Source organism: Poecilia latipinna, unplaced genomic scaffold, assembly GCF_001443285.1.
Source record: "Poecilia latipinna isolate Pla-1442-1.1 unplaced genomic scaffold, P_latipinna-1.0 Scaffold34, whole genome shotgun sequence".
Lineage (NCBI taxonomy): Eukaryota > Metazoa > Chordata > Actinopteri > Cyprinodontiformes > Poeciliidae > Poecilia > Poecilia latipinna.
Genome location: NW_015112650.1, coordinates 576,714 through 589,036, shown reverse-complemented (window position 1 = coordinate 589,036; position 12,323 = coordinate 576,714). Strand labels below are relative to the sequence as shown.

Here is a 12,323-nt window from a genome sequence, read left to right as displayed (position 1 = left end):
TTTATTGTCTAAAATCACAAATGAATTAATCTGTAGATCTTTCATGTTGTCCAGGGCAACCTGCCATTTGTCCCGGAGATGACTCGTCCATGAAAACCCCGGAAATACTGAGCGTGCGCTGGAAACAGCTGGATGCACAGAGCTCATACACAAACAGGAAGACCATACAAAAAAGGCAAAAATAAAAAAAAGAAGGTCTAAACAGTCGCTGAGGGGAGCCAACATGGCCGCACTCCGCCCACGAACATCACGCACTGCACATACGGCAGCAAGTGCGCAGGGGGCACTCAAGAATCAGGCTCGTGAAAATCATCAGAGTTTTAATAATCATTGTAGCGACATGTGAAGAATAAAAATATGCAAAGCAATTTGAAAGATTCAGTACAAAAAGTAGGATTTGAGGAAAAAGACAAAGGACTTTTGTCTCTCTGCTCAAAGTGCAGGAGTAATGCTTTATTACACTAAGACATATATATGTAAAATGTAACAACACAGGAACCTATAAGGTTGTTGTTCGGCGCTTTCATCACGACGAGACATCGTTAATAATACGCAGAAATGCACTGGGGGGGTGGGGGAGATGAATGCATGCTCTGCTTTAATGAAGACAAATGAGATCCTGTCGAAGACCTGACTGCTTGTGTAACCCCTGTCATTAGCGAACAAATGTGCCTGGAAACAAAGACAGATGAAAATGAAGAAGACTTCATGGATAAATGCTACACAAAGGTATTGGGTTTTGAGTAAAGGTTGACTAACCTCGTGAGGGTCCAGTTCATCTCAGCAGGGTTGTTCTGTTTCGATGGCTGCCTTCCTCTGGTCATGAGCAAAATGCTATTTAACAAAAAACATTAGTCTGAAAAGGTTGCATTTATTTATTATTTAGTTATTTTTTATTTTATTTGCAGTATATTTAGAAATAGCCGTCTAAGAAACTCAACTGTACGGAGCCCCCTTGATGACATGGGGGATTTTTTTCTCTCTTTTTTTTTTGGTTTTGCATTCCCACACAATCATTTTCTGTTCCCTAGCAATAATGTATTTAGCAGTCATGCATCATCTTGATTGCTGAAAGTCTTTCTGCTACAGTGTCATGTTTTTGAAAGTTTTTTTTTCACATACAAAATGTCTCATCCCCACTCTGAAATCTAAACATAGCAGAATTGTCCTGCTAGAAAGGAAGAAAGAATAAAAATACGATCCAAATTATTGACTTTTTTGAGTTATATTCACAGGGTAGTATCGACCTTCTGACAGTTTTGTTGTGTCTGTTTGTCTGAGTGGTTAATAAAGGCCAGTCTCATCTCCACTGAAAGACATCACACAAACACGAAGAAGCAGCTAATAGATGGATTTTTAATAAGAGTTAATAATGTATAAACACGGGAATCTTTAAATTTGCACCTCACAAACTATTCTCTTAAGGTACGTACACTGTTGTTAGGATCAGGATTCTGTGAGCAGCACTTTGTTGGTTTTTCCTTTTGTTTGTCATTTAGTAGTAGAGTGTTAAAGTAGTACTATCACTGTTGCTACGTCGTCTCGCAAAGTATAAGAGCTGTGCTTGTTTAAACTTTTAAGAAAGTTTGTAAAGATATTTTGGCAAAAAAAAAAATCTAGATGCTGCTCCTGTATTTTAATCCTAGTTCTGGCAGTAACATACTCCTGTACTATTGGAACAAATCCAAACGATTGCAATACGATTCTTGTTACCCTTGTGTTAGATGGTCGTTTAATAATAACCTTATTGTCTGCCGATGTGCTACAATGCAAAAGAAATAAGCAATGATTCCTGTTGGAGATGAATGGGTCAGTATACCACCTCTGTGACCTTTCTGAAGACGGTGGCTTTTCGTATGACCAGCGGAGCAGCCATCTGTGGGCTACTGTCTTTATTGTACCTCTTCATTCTCTGGCTTCATTGACGATGTAAGGAATGGTGCGGTCAGAACCTAAAGATATCCACATAGATGCTGCTTATCTGTTGTATGTCTTCCATACTCTTCGTAATCTGTTTCATAAGATCAGAGAGAGAACAGAGTTGAACTTTATGCAAAATAGTTGCCAACCAGCAACAATAAAATCATGATGATATTTGCATTACTCAAAAGAAGTCTCTGGAAATAGAAAAAAAAACCTTGCACACTAATATATCTTTGGCTTCTATAGAAACTGTAATGTTCACAAAAATATATGTGAATGAGGTTTGGACGTTAAGTTTTGCAATATGCAACACTTTTCAGTACGTTTCCATGGAGACTTACCATAAATTTCTTGTTTGTGATTAATGAAAGCATTTCTTTTATTAACCCCCAGATATCCCTGAAATCCACTTGTTGCCTTTTAATAGTCCGGATTTATTGTGTTTACATTCCCCCGCCAGAATACCATTCCACTCAGCAACATAGCAGAAACAACCAACAGGCTCCAACATTAAGTTTACCTTTCATGAGTTTACATAACACAACTTTTAGAGACTGTTGGATCTAATAACGCAACAGGCAAAATGTAGCCACAAGTTCAGTGACTAACACCTGAATACCAACGTCACGTTTAGACAAAAACAAACAAAAGACTTTAAATAGCATGAGAACCCCAACAACGAGTTCCACTTCAAAGAAAACAATGCAAAATACGAATTCAAAAATGAAATTAATGAAATTATAAAGAACTTTAGGAAGAGTAGAAGCTTAACCATGAAGAATAACCCACACACACAAGTAGGGATTACCGGTGTGGCCATCCTGGCTTCGGATCTCACCCATAGGTGGCAATACTTAAAATAACCAGACGCATTAGAACTTTCTGTAACTTCTTTCCTCTCTTCATGCTACAACAAAATGGAGCACATCAAGCCATGTCCCACAGACTAATGTTGCACTGTCAAAAAGAAGCCTTGCGTCAGTAGCTATGTTCCCACCAACGTTTTTTTTTTTTTTTTTTTAATTAAGTATCGCATAAAAGTGGTTGATAGAAATGACGTAATTCAAAATAATTTTCTCAATTTCTAAGTCCAAACCTCAGGTCCAGAGCAGAGGCCTGTCTACCCGGTGTGGCTGGTGAGAGGCACTCCAGGCTGGGATGGGAGGTGTGGGTTCGAATCCCAATTCTAACATGTTTGCTTTAAGTGGACTGAGAAAGTGCATCATGGAGCAGAGAGATCTTTAACACACCTGTGAGATGTCAGGATGGCCGAGTGGTCTAAGGCGCTGCGTTTAGGCCGCAGTCTCCCCTGGAGGCGTGGGTTCAAATCCCACTTCTGACACACTTGCATTAATTTAAGAATGAACGAGTCTCAGTGTCTTGATGCAGGCAAAGCAGGAGAGTTTCTGGTCAGGTCTGCCAACAACTGTGGGAGATGTTCAGTGGTTCTCAAAAACTCAACACANCAGACATGTATCTCCTGAAATTACCACCAAACCTTAGAGAACTTCTTGCATTTTTTTTTTGTTGTTGCAAAAAATGACTTTATAATCTACAGTAAGAGAATATTCAAGTTTTAATATAATTAATTTATTTGTTTATTGATGGACAATTATAATTTTTCTTGAAAATTTATGACTTTCTGATAGTAGAAAGTCATATTTTTTTTTCTTGAATAGGTTTTTGAAATGTAGCCACATTATTATTTCTTTTATCTACGGTGCAACAAATATGCCGTTGCTAATACTCTCTTGTAAAAGACGGACATTTTATGTCAAGATGTGCAAAGCTAGCAGAGACATACCACCAATAAACATTTGTCTCTGTAAATTAAGTGAAAGATGGTTCAAATATTAAGTTATTAGTTTTTATGTGACAAAACATGAAAACATTTAGGAAGTGTGAACTCTCTTGGAAGGTATGCCGACTTAGACATTGTAAATAGTTCACAGCATTGCTAAAACCTCTAACCATGTCATATTTAGTTTCTTTACTTAGACTGGAAATAAACAACGGTCTCATTCTGGAGGACATAAGAAACAATGTCATTGTAGTCTCCAGCTGAAAATAAAACACTGTTCCTTTGTCGTAAATAATTACCTTTAATGTATTCTGGAAGGTTTGCCAACAACCTTCCAGACAGAAAACCCGATCCACATGCTTGCCCGCTTTTCAGTGCTTTTATTGAGAATTTCTAAAGGTGGGGCAAAGATCAGAAAATCCTGAAATTTTGTGCATGTAAGAAAATCTGTTTTTGATGTAGCCTGTTGTCAGTTGGCAGTCAGGCAGCAGACACACTGGAGCTTTTTCTGCTTCCACGAAAAAATGATAAATCTGTCAAACACGACCTCAGCTATTATAGTTTACGGAGATCTGCAAATCCAGCCTGGGTCATTTCCAGTTCGGTTATATAAAGATTGGAAAAGGTAAAAGGTAAAGGTAATTTTATTTATATAGCACATTTTCAGAAACAAGGCAATACAAAGTGCTTTGCAGGAATTAAAAGAAAATACAAACTAAATAACAAACCAAAGAAAAGAGCAAAAGAAGAAAAAGCTAAAGTAAGTATCCTCTGGTCTAATTCCTTTTCTGGGTTGCAATAATAGGAGTCTCTCTGCATCTAAATAGTGAGTACAGTTTCTAAAATATGAGCTAAAGAGTGACTAATAAACTAGAATCTCTGGATTCCAAGTTTGTTCTAATTCATGGAAAACTACCTCTCTACGGTATATGCATACACACGTATATATGGGATAAAAGGTGGAAATCATAGAATCAGGAGCGTTAAAGGGATCCGCATGGCAAACAGGCACAGAATTACCTTGACTACTTCATATAAATTTCAAAGACTAAACATTGCATTTCAAAGAGCTTTGGAAAACGTGAGAATGTTGTGTGATGTGTGTTCGTCTGTTCTGAGGCTCGTTCATCAACAGCACAGAGAAAACGAGACTTCATTATTCAAATAGAAACTGATTTGGTCAAAGACCTTTTGATTTTCATTGTACTGTGAACTGAATTTATATTTTATTGATGAAATCCCATGTGTGAAACTCAAAAAAGGCAGTGTATAAAAACATAACTTTATTGCTGTGTGTATATTGGGTTTTGCAGCTTGGAAACTTCAAGTTTATTTTATTGTCTAAAATCACAAATGAATTAATCTGTAGATCTTTCATGTTGTCCAGGGCAACCTGCCATTTGTCCCGGAGATGACTCGTCCATGAAAACCCCAGAAATACTGAGCGTGCGCTGGAAACAGCTGGATGCACAGAGCTCATACACAAACAGGAAGACCATACAAAAAAGGCAAAAATAAAAAAAGAAGGTCTAAATCAGTCAGTTACAGATATAAAAGTGACAGGTTAAAAGTATTCATACAAATTTAACATATCCATGTCCTTCAGTTGTCGGATTATAGAGAAATCAACAAAGAATCTTCTCCCAACTAGTTTGTGTTTGCTAAAAACTTAAATATGCCTCATACCTTGGAGTAAAGCTCTTGCACATTTTGACTTTTTTTTTTTTTAATGAAGCCACATCTTATAAATAGCAGGAGGTCAAACTGCTTGTGGGAAAAGTAAAATGGGCATCTCACATATGTAAGATCCTCGCTGCAGTTCATGCTAAAACAGTCGCTGAGGGGAGCCAACATGGCCGCACTCCGCCCACGAACATCACGCACAACATGTAGGGCAGCAAGTGCCCAGAGTCAAATCATCAGAGTTTTAATAATCATTGTAGCGACATGTCAAGAATAAAAATATGCAAAGCAATTTGAAAGATTCAGTACAAAAAGTAGGATTTAGGAAAAAGACAAAGGACTCTTGTCTCTCTGCTCAAAGTGCAGGAGCGATGCTTTATTACACTAAGACATATACATGTAAAATGTAACAACACAGGAACCTATTAGGTTGCCAAATAGAAAAAAATTAAAATGAAAGTAATAAAAACATGTTAAACATCTGAACAGAGAGATGTTCATACAGAGCTAAAGTATTGTCTTAGAGGAGATCGGCAGACTTCACTCGCCATTTCGTGTTAAAGTAGCAAACTAAAAACTGAAAATATGGTTATCAGATGTTAAGCATCTGGTTGTTAAAACAGCCAGGGGGACGAACCGAATCTACTCTTCTTCCAAGCAGAGTGAGCCGATCCAAAGGGGACATTGGGAGCTGAAGAGTGTTCCACAAAGTGATTTTGTGACTTGCCTTCACACACGTAAACTAAATTCACAGCCATTTTTTTCTTTCCAAAAAGGGTTTCTCACACCCTAAAAAGTTTCAATATTATTTGGTCAATATCCTTATTTTATTGTGACTAACCTGGTTCACTCTTTGTGTTTGAGATCAAACAATGCAATTACTATTGGTGCAGCAAAGGAAATAGTGGTGCCATCTATTGGCAGACCCGTGCAATTACTTTGCACCACATTCTTATCAAACCAGCGTAAAAGAGCTCCAAGCTACAGACTACAGAGAAAAGATATCAGAAACGTTGCACCGATCCACAGATTCCCTTGGGGATGTGATTTTCAGTTTGTGTTGAGTCTGAAATTCCTAAAATATGACCACTGTGACTTTATGAATAAAAACAACTGCTCAGCAGTGAACAGCAGCTAAGAAACGCCTCATGGTTGCTTTTTTTTTGTTGTTGTTGGAAATGGTAATAAAAACCGGATTGGATCAGTTACAGCGCTGACTGAGTCTGAAGTGCCGGTCAAGTCTCATCGCTTCTTCCTCGGTTGTTGTTCGGCGCTCTCATCACGACGAGACATTGTTAATAATAAGCAGAAATGCACCGGGGGGGACGAATGAATGCATGCTCTGCTTTAATGAAGACAAATGAGATCCTGTCGAAGACCTGACTGCTTGTGTAACCCCTGTCATTAGCGAACAAATGTGCCTGGAAACAAAGACAGATGAAAATGAAGAAGACTTCATGGATAAATGCTACACAAAGGTATTGGGTTTTGAGTAAAGGTTGACTAACCTCGTGAGGGTTCAGTTCATCTCAGCAGGGTTGTTCTGTTTCGATGGCTGCCTCCCTCTGGACATGAGCAAAATGCTATTTAACAAAAAACATTAGTCTGAAAAGGTTGCATTTATTTATTATTTAAGTAATTTTTATTTTATTTGCAGTATATTTAGAAATAGCCATCTAAGAAACTCAACTGTACGGAGCCCCCTTGATAACATGGGGGATTTTTTCTTTCTTTTTTTTTGTTTTGCATTTCCATGCAATCATTTTCCGTTCCCTAGCAATAATGTATTTAGCAGTCATGCATCATCTTGATTACTGAAAGTCTTTCTGCTACACTGTCATGTTTCTGAAAGTTTTTTTTCACATACAAAATGTCCCATCCCCACTTTGAAACCTAAACATGGCAGAATTGTCCTGCGAGAAAGGAAGAAAGAATAAAAATATGATCCAAATTATTGACTTTTTTGAGTTATATTCACAGGGTAGTATCGACCTTCTGACAGTTTTGTTGTGTCTGTTTGTCTGAGTGGTTAATAAAGGCCAGTCTCATCTCCACCGAAAGACATCACATAAACACGAAGAAGCAGCTAATAGATGGATTTTTAATAAGACTTAATAATGTATAAACAGGGGAATCTTTAAATTTGCACCTCACAAACTATTCTCTTAAGGTACGTACACTGTTGTTAGGATCAGGATTCTGTGAGCGGCACTTTGTTGGTTTTTCCTTGTGTTTGTCATTTAGTAGTAGAGTGTTAAAGTAGTACTATCACTGTTGCTACGTCGTCTCGCAAAGTATAAGAGCTGTGCTTGTTTAAACTTTTAAGAAAGTTTTGTAAAGATATTTTGGCAAAACAAAAAAAACAAAAAATCTAGATGCTGCTCCTGTATTTTAATCCTAGTTTTAGCAGTAGCATACTCCCGTACTATTGGAACAAATCCAAACGATTGCAATACGATTCTTGTTACCCTTGTGTTACATGGTCGTTTAATAATAACCTTATTGTCTGCCGATGTGCTACAATGCAAAAGAAATAAGCAATGATTTCTGTTGGAGATGAATGACCTTTCTGCAGACGGTGGCTGTTCGTATAACCTGCAGAGCAGCCATCTGTGGGCTACTGTCTTTATCGGACCTCATCATTCTCTGGCTTCATTGACGATGTAGGGAATGGTGCGGTCAGAACCTAAAGATATCCACATAGATGCTGCTTATCTGTTGTATGTCTTCCATACTCTTCATAATCTGTTTCATAAGATCAGACAGAGAACAGAGTTGAACTTTATGCAAAATAGTTGCCAACCAGCAACAATAAAATCATGATATTTGCATTACTCAAAAGAAGTCTCTTGAAATAAAAAAAAAAAAAAAAAAAAACTTGCACACTAATATATCTTTGGCTTTTATAGAAACCGTAATGTTCACAAAAATATTGTGCAAGGTGTTTATGTGAATGAGGTTTGGACGTTAAGTTTTGCAATATGCAGCACTTTTCAGGACGTTTCCATGGAGACTTACCATAAATTTCTTGTTTGTGATTAATAAAAGCATTTCTTTTATTAACACCCAGATATCCCTGAAATCCACTTGTTGCCTGTTAATAGTTGTGATCTGCTTAGTGTCCGGATTTATTGTGCTTACATTCCCCTGCCAGAGTACCATTCCACTCAACAACATAGCAGAAACAACCAACAGGCTCCAACATTAAGTTTACCTTTCATGAGTTTACATAACACAACTTTTAGAGACTGTTGGATCTAATAACGTAACAGGCTAAATGTAGCCACAAGTTCAGTGACTAACACCTGAATACCAATGTCACGTTTAGACAAAAACATACAAAAGGCTTTAAATAGCATGAGAACCCCAACAACGAGTTCCACTTTAAAGAAAACAATGCAAAATACAAATTCAAAAATGAATTTAATGAAATTATAAAGAACTTTAGGAAGAGTAGAAGCTTAACCATGACGAATAACCCACACACACAAGTAGGGATTACCGGTGTGGCCATCCTGGCTTCGGATCTCACCCACAGGTGGCAATACTTAAAGTAACCAGACGTATTATAACTTTCTGTAACTTCTTTCCTCTCTTCATGCTACAACAAGATGGAGCACACCAAGACAACATTAGTCCCACAGATTAATGTTGCGCTGTCAAAAAGAAGCCTTGCGTCAGTAGCCATGTTCCCACCAACATTTTTTTTTTAATTAAGTATCGCATAGAAGAGGTTGATAGAAATGACATAATTCAAAATAATTTTCTCAATTTCTAAGTCCAAACCTCTGGTCCAGAGCAGAGGCCTGTCTGCCAGGTGTGGCTGGTGAGAGGCACTCCAGGCTGGGATGGGAGCAGTGGTTGGAGGCGTGGGTTCAAATCCCACTTCTGACATGTTTGCTTTAAGTGGACTGAGAAAGTGCATCATGGAGCAAAGAGATCTTTAACACATCTGTGAGATGTCAGGATGGCCGAGTGGTCTAAGGCGCTGCGTTTAGGCCGCAGTCTCCCCTGGAGGCGTGGGTTCAAATCCCACTTCTGACACACTTGCATTAATTTAAGAATGAACAAGTCTCAGTGTCTTGATGCAGGGTCTGCCAACAACTGTGGGAGATGTTCAGTGGTTCTCAAAAACTCAACACATTTACTTACACTGGTGGCATGGGAGCAAAGCGAACACAACTTGCTTTGCAGAAAATGTGCTAAGTTTTGCTCGTCGCTATGAGCAAACGTTTGGCATAGTCCTTAGTGAATTGTCAAGCAATCTTTGCCCTTCAAGCATACCACACACAAAGGCATCTCACCATCTGATGAAGAAGTCAGGATGGCTGAGTGGTCTAAGGCGCTGCGTTTAGGCCGCAGTCTCCCCTGGAGGCGTGGGTTCAAATCCCACTTCTGACACATTTGCTTGCGTTTAAGAAAGTGGGTCTGTGCCTTACCAGAGGCATGAAACTCTGAAAAATTAAGTCTAAGTGTCCAGCTGAGAGAGAAAAATGGACTCTCTCCATTTTTCTGAAATGTGTGGTTAATGCTAGTTTGCAGCCTCTACCTCTAGTTTGCTACAGCCATGTGGAATGTCATTATCTGCCAAAATCACACTTTGTGTATCCTGGTTGATTCGCTCAAAACCAGCTGATGGAACCCCACCTAATTTGCATTTTCTTATTTTACGACATTTTAAAAGTTTGCACAAAAGTCGCATGACCATTGGATGGAAACACAGCTAGTTGGTGGTTCAATGTTTTGTCTCTATAGTTGTTTTCCTGTAGGTTTAGGCTGCTGGAGGACATATTGACTTCTTTGACTTCTTTTTTCTCACTCTGCTCACTCTGCTACATTTTCCTACTACTCTCCCATTTTGCATTATTGATGGATTAATTATCACTTTTCCAGTTATTTTAAGAGCCCATCCTTCAAAATAATCTTTATTAGCAGTTGCTTTTATTATTTCAGACATTACATTGAACCAATTAGGTTTCTTCATAAACATCAAACCGTAGACCTGTACTGCCTTACAAATAAATGTGACTGTAGACTTGAAAACTGTCTCATAATGTTTCTGTTTAGCTGCGTTTCTCTCCTAGATGAAGCCATGAAAGAAGTTGCTACTGACGTTAACGTTTTACTTTTTTTTTAGCATAGAAAGTACTGCTGAATTGGCGCTTCTGTGTTTATTTTTTATTTTTTTTATGTTCTGTTTAGTCAAAGCCCCAGTTTGAATATGAATCTACGCAATGGAATTTATTTGGAGATTTTTTTTTTTAGTCAGAAGCTAGTTTTATTTCACACACGGTGCTATGACTGTGTTGCTATAACACAGATTATTTTCAGAGGCATGTGCGTGATGCTTAGTAAAACTGCATATAATTTAACTGTGTAATAAAAGTGGAGGCACTGGATATTAAATGTTTTGAATATATTCTGACATGTCAGAGTGTTGGATCTCTGTTTATGTGCTGAGCTGCTTTACGATCGGCAAATATTTAATCAAACGTTGCAACAAAACCAATAAAATCAGTTGGTCTTTGTCGTCTCCACTTGCCTTCACACACTCAGTTGAGGTTTTGAACGTNTTTTGTCCATCATTATCAGAACCAATAACTGGAAAACATTTCTGTGCTGAAGAAAAAAAAATCCCCATATTAAATTACCATATGCGAACATGAGAGCACATGCCAGCACTATTTTTACCTGAGATGTTCTCTTCTTTGAACTGTCATGTTTTGTATATCATAAAATACGGCATTTTACTTTTACAGCGAGCGGATACTGCATTTGGAGGACCTTTATGAGGCGGTGCGCCGTTGGACGTGTTTGTAAAACCTTCATCTGACCTGTCGTATAAATCTATCCAAACAGCACTCTCCTCTCTCCCCGGATTCACCCTGTCAGCTCTAATCACCGAAACGTATGAGCGGACATTAAAAGTCAATGAGCGGAGTGGGAGAACAAACACTAAGCGGATTTATTCAGGCTTTCAAAATGGCTAAGAATATTACATTGTCACATTATTCATTTGGTTCTTGTTTAAACAAGATGTGTGGGATTTTGAACCCCGTGTTTTCTTAATTTATGGTGTTTACATTCATATATACCAATTTGTGCCACTATCTGAAACACGGTTCATGTTTTCAGTAGTGACTTGAAGATACATGTGCCCACTATTATTTTCAGCAGTCCCCCTTTCCTTCTAATGTAAAATACCACACAGCATGACGTTTCCACAACCATTTATAAAAATTTAAATATTTTTTGAAACTCCAAACAAATTCAAAACTACTGGATCAAAGTGAAAAATCTCTTGTTTAGGTGAATTTCCAGGTCTTGCAGTTGTTTAATACTCTCTCAATGGACCACACAAAGCTCTGTAAGATGTTAAAAGGTTTTTGTTTTAGACAACATAAGCTTGCTTTAAACTGCTTTACAGCTTTATCTCTGACCTGTCTGCTGTGCTCCTTGGTTTTCATGACTCTGCTGATTGACTAATGCTCTCTAACAAACTCTGAGGCCCTTACAAAAAACAACTGGACTCATACATGTGTTTATTAGACAGAAGGAATTTGGTTACAGTGGATTTTATTTAAGGGCATCTGAGGAAAAGGGAGCCAATTACAAATGTAAGAGGCCACATTTTTAGACGTTTTTGAAAAATGTATCTTTTTAAAGTCGCAGCCTGTAGTCTCTGTGTGAGATGAGCTCTCTCTGGGTACTCTGGCTATCTCTAGTCCCTGCAGAAGTGAAGCATGTATGATATAAATGACTTTGTGTTGGTCTGTTCAAACAAATTCCTAACAAAACACACCAAAATTACATGCGTCTGATCCGAGCAGTGGCGCCCCCAAGAGGGGATCTTGAAAAACGCAGCACTTCTACCCCAGAGAATCATGTTGGTGTCATAGAAAGGCATTTAAATGCC

At 38.1% G+C, this 12,323-nt stretch overlaps 3 non-coding genes across 3 annotated transcripts; all 3 read left to right on the top strand.

Annotated features, from left to right (window-relative positions):
• The first annotated feature begins 3,182 nt into the window (after positions 1-3,182).
• Positions 3,183-3,265, top strand: trnal-uag (transfer RNA leucine (anticodon UAG)). The gene has a single exon. It is a non-coding gene; the product is annotated as a tRNA-Leu (tRNA).
• Positions 3,266-9,368: 6,103 nt separating this feature from the next.
• trnal-uag (transfer RNA leucine (anticodon UAG)) lies at positions 9,369-9,451 on the top strand. Its single transcript has one exon. It is a non-coding gene; the product is annotated as a tRNA-Leu (tRNA).
• Positions 9,452-9,725: 274 nt separating this feature from the next.
• On the top strand, positions 9,726-9,808 carry trnal-uag (transfer RNA leucine (anticodon UAG)). The gene has a single exon. It is a non-coding gene; the product is annotated as a tRNA-Leu (tRNA).
• The last annotated feature ends 2,515 nt before the right edge of the window (positions 9,809-12,323 follow it).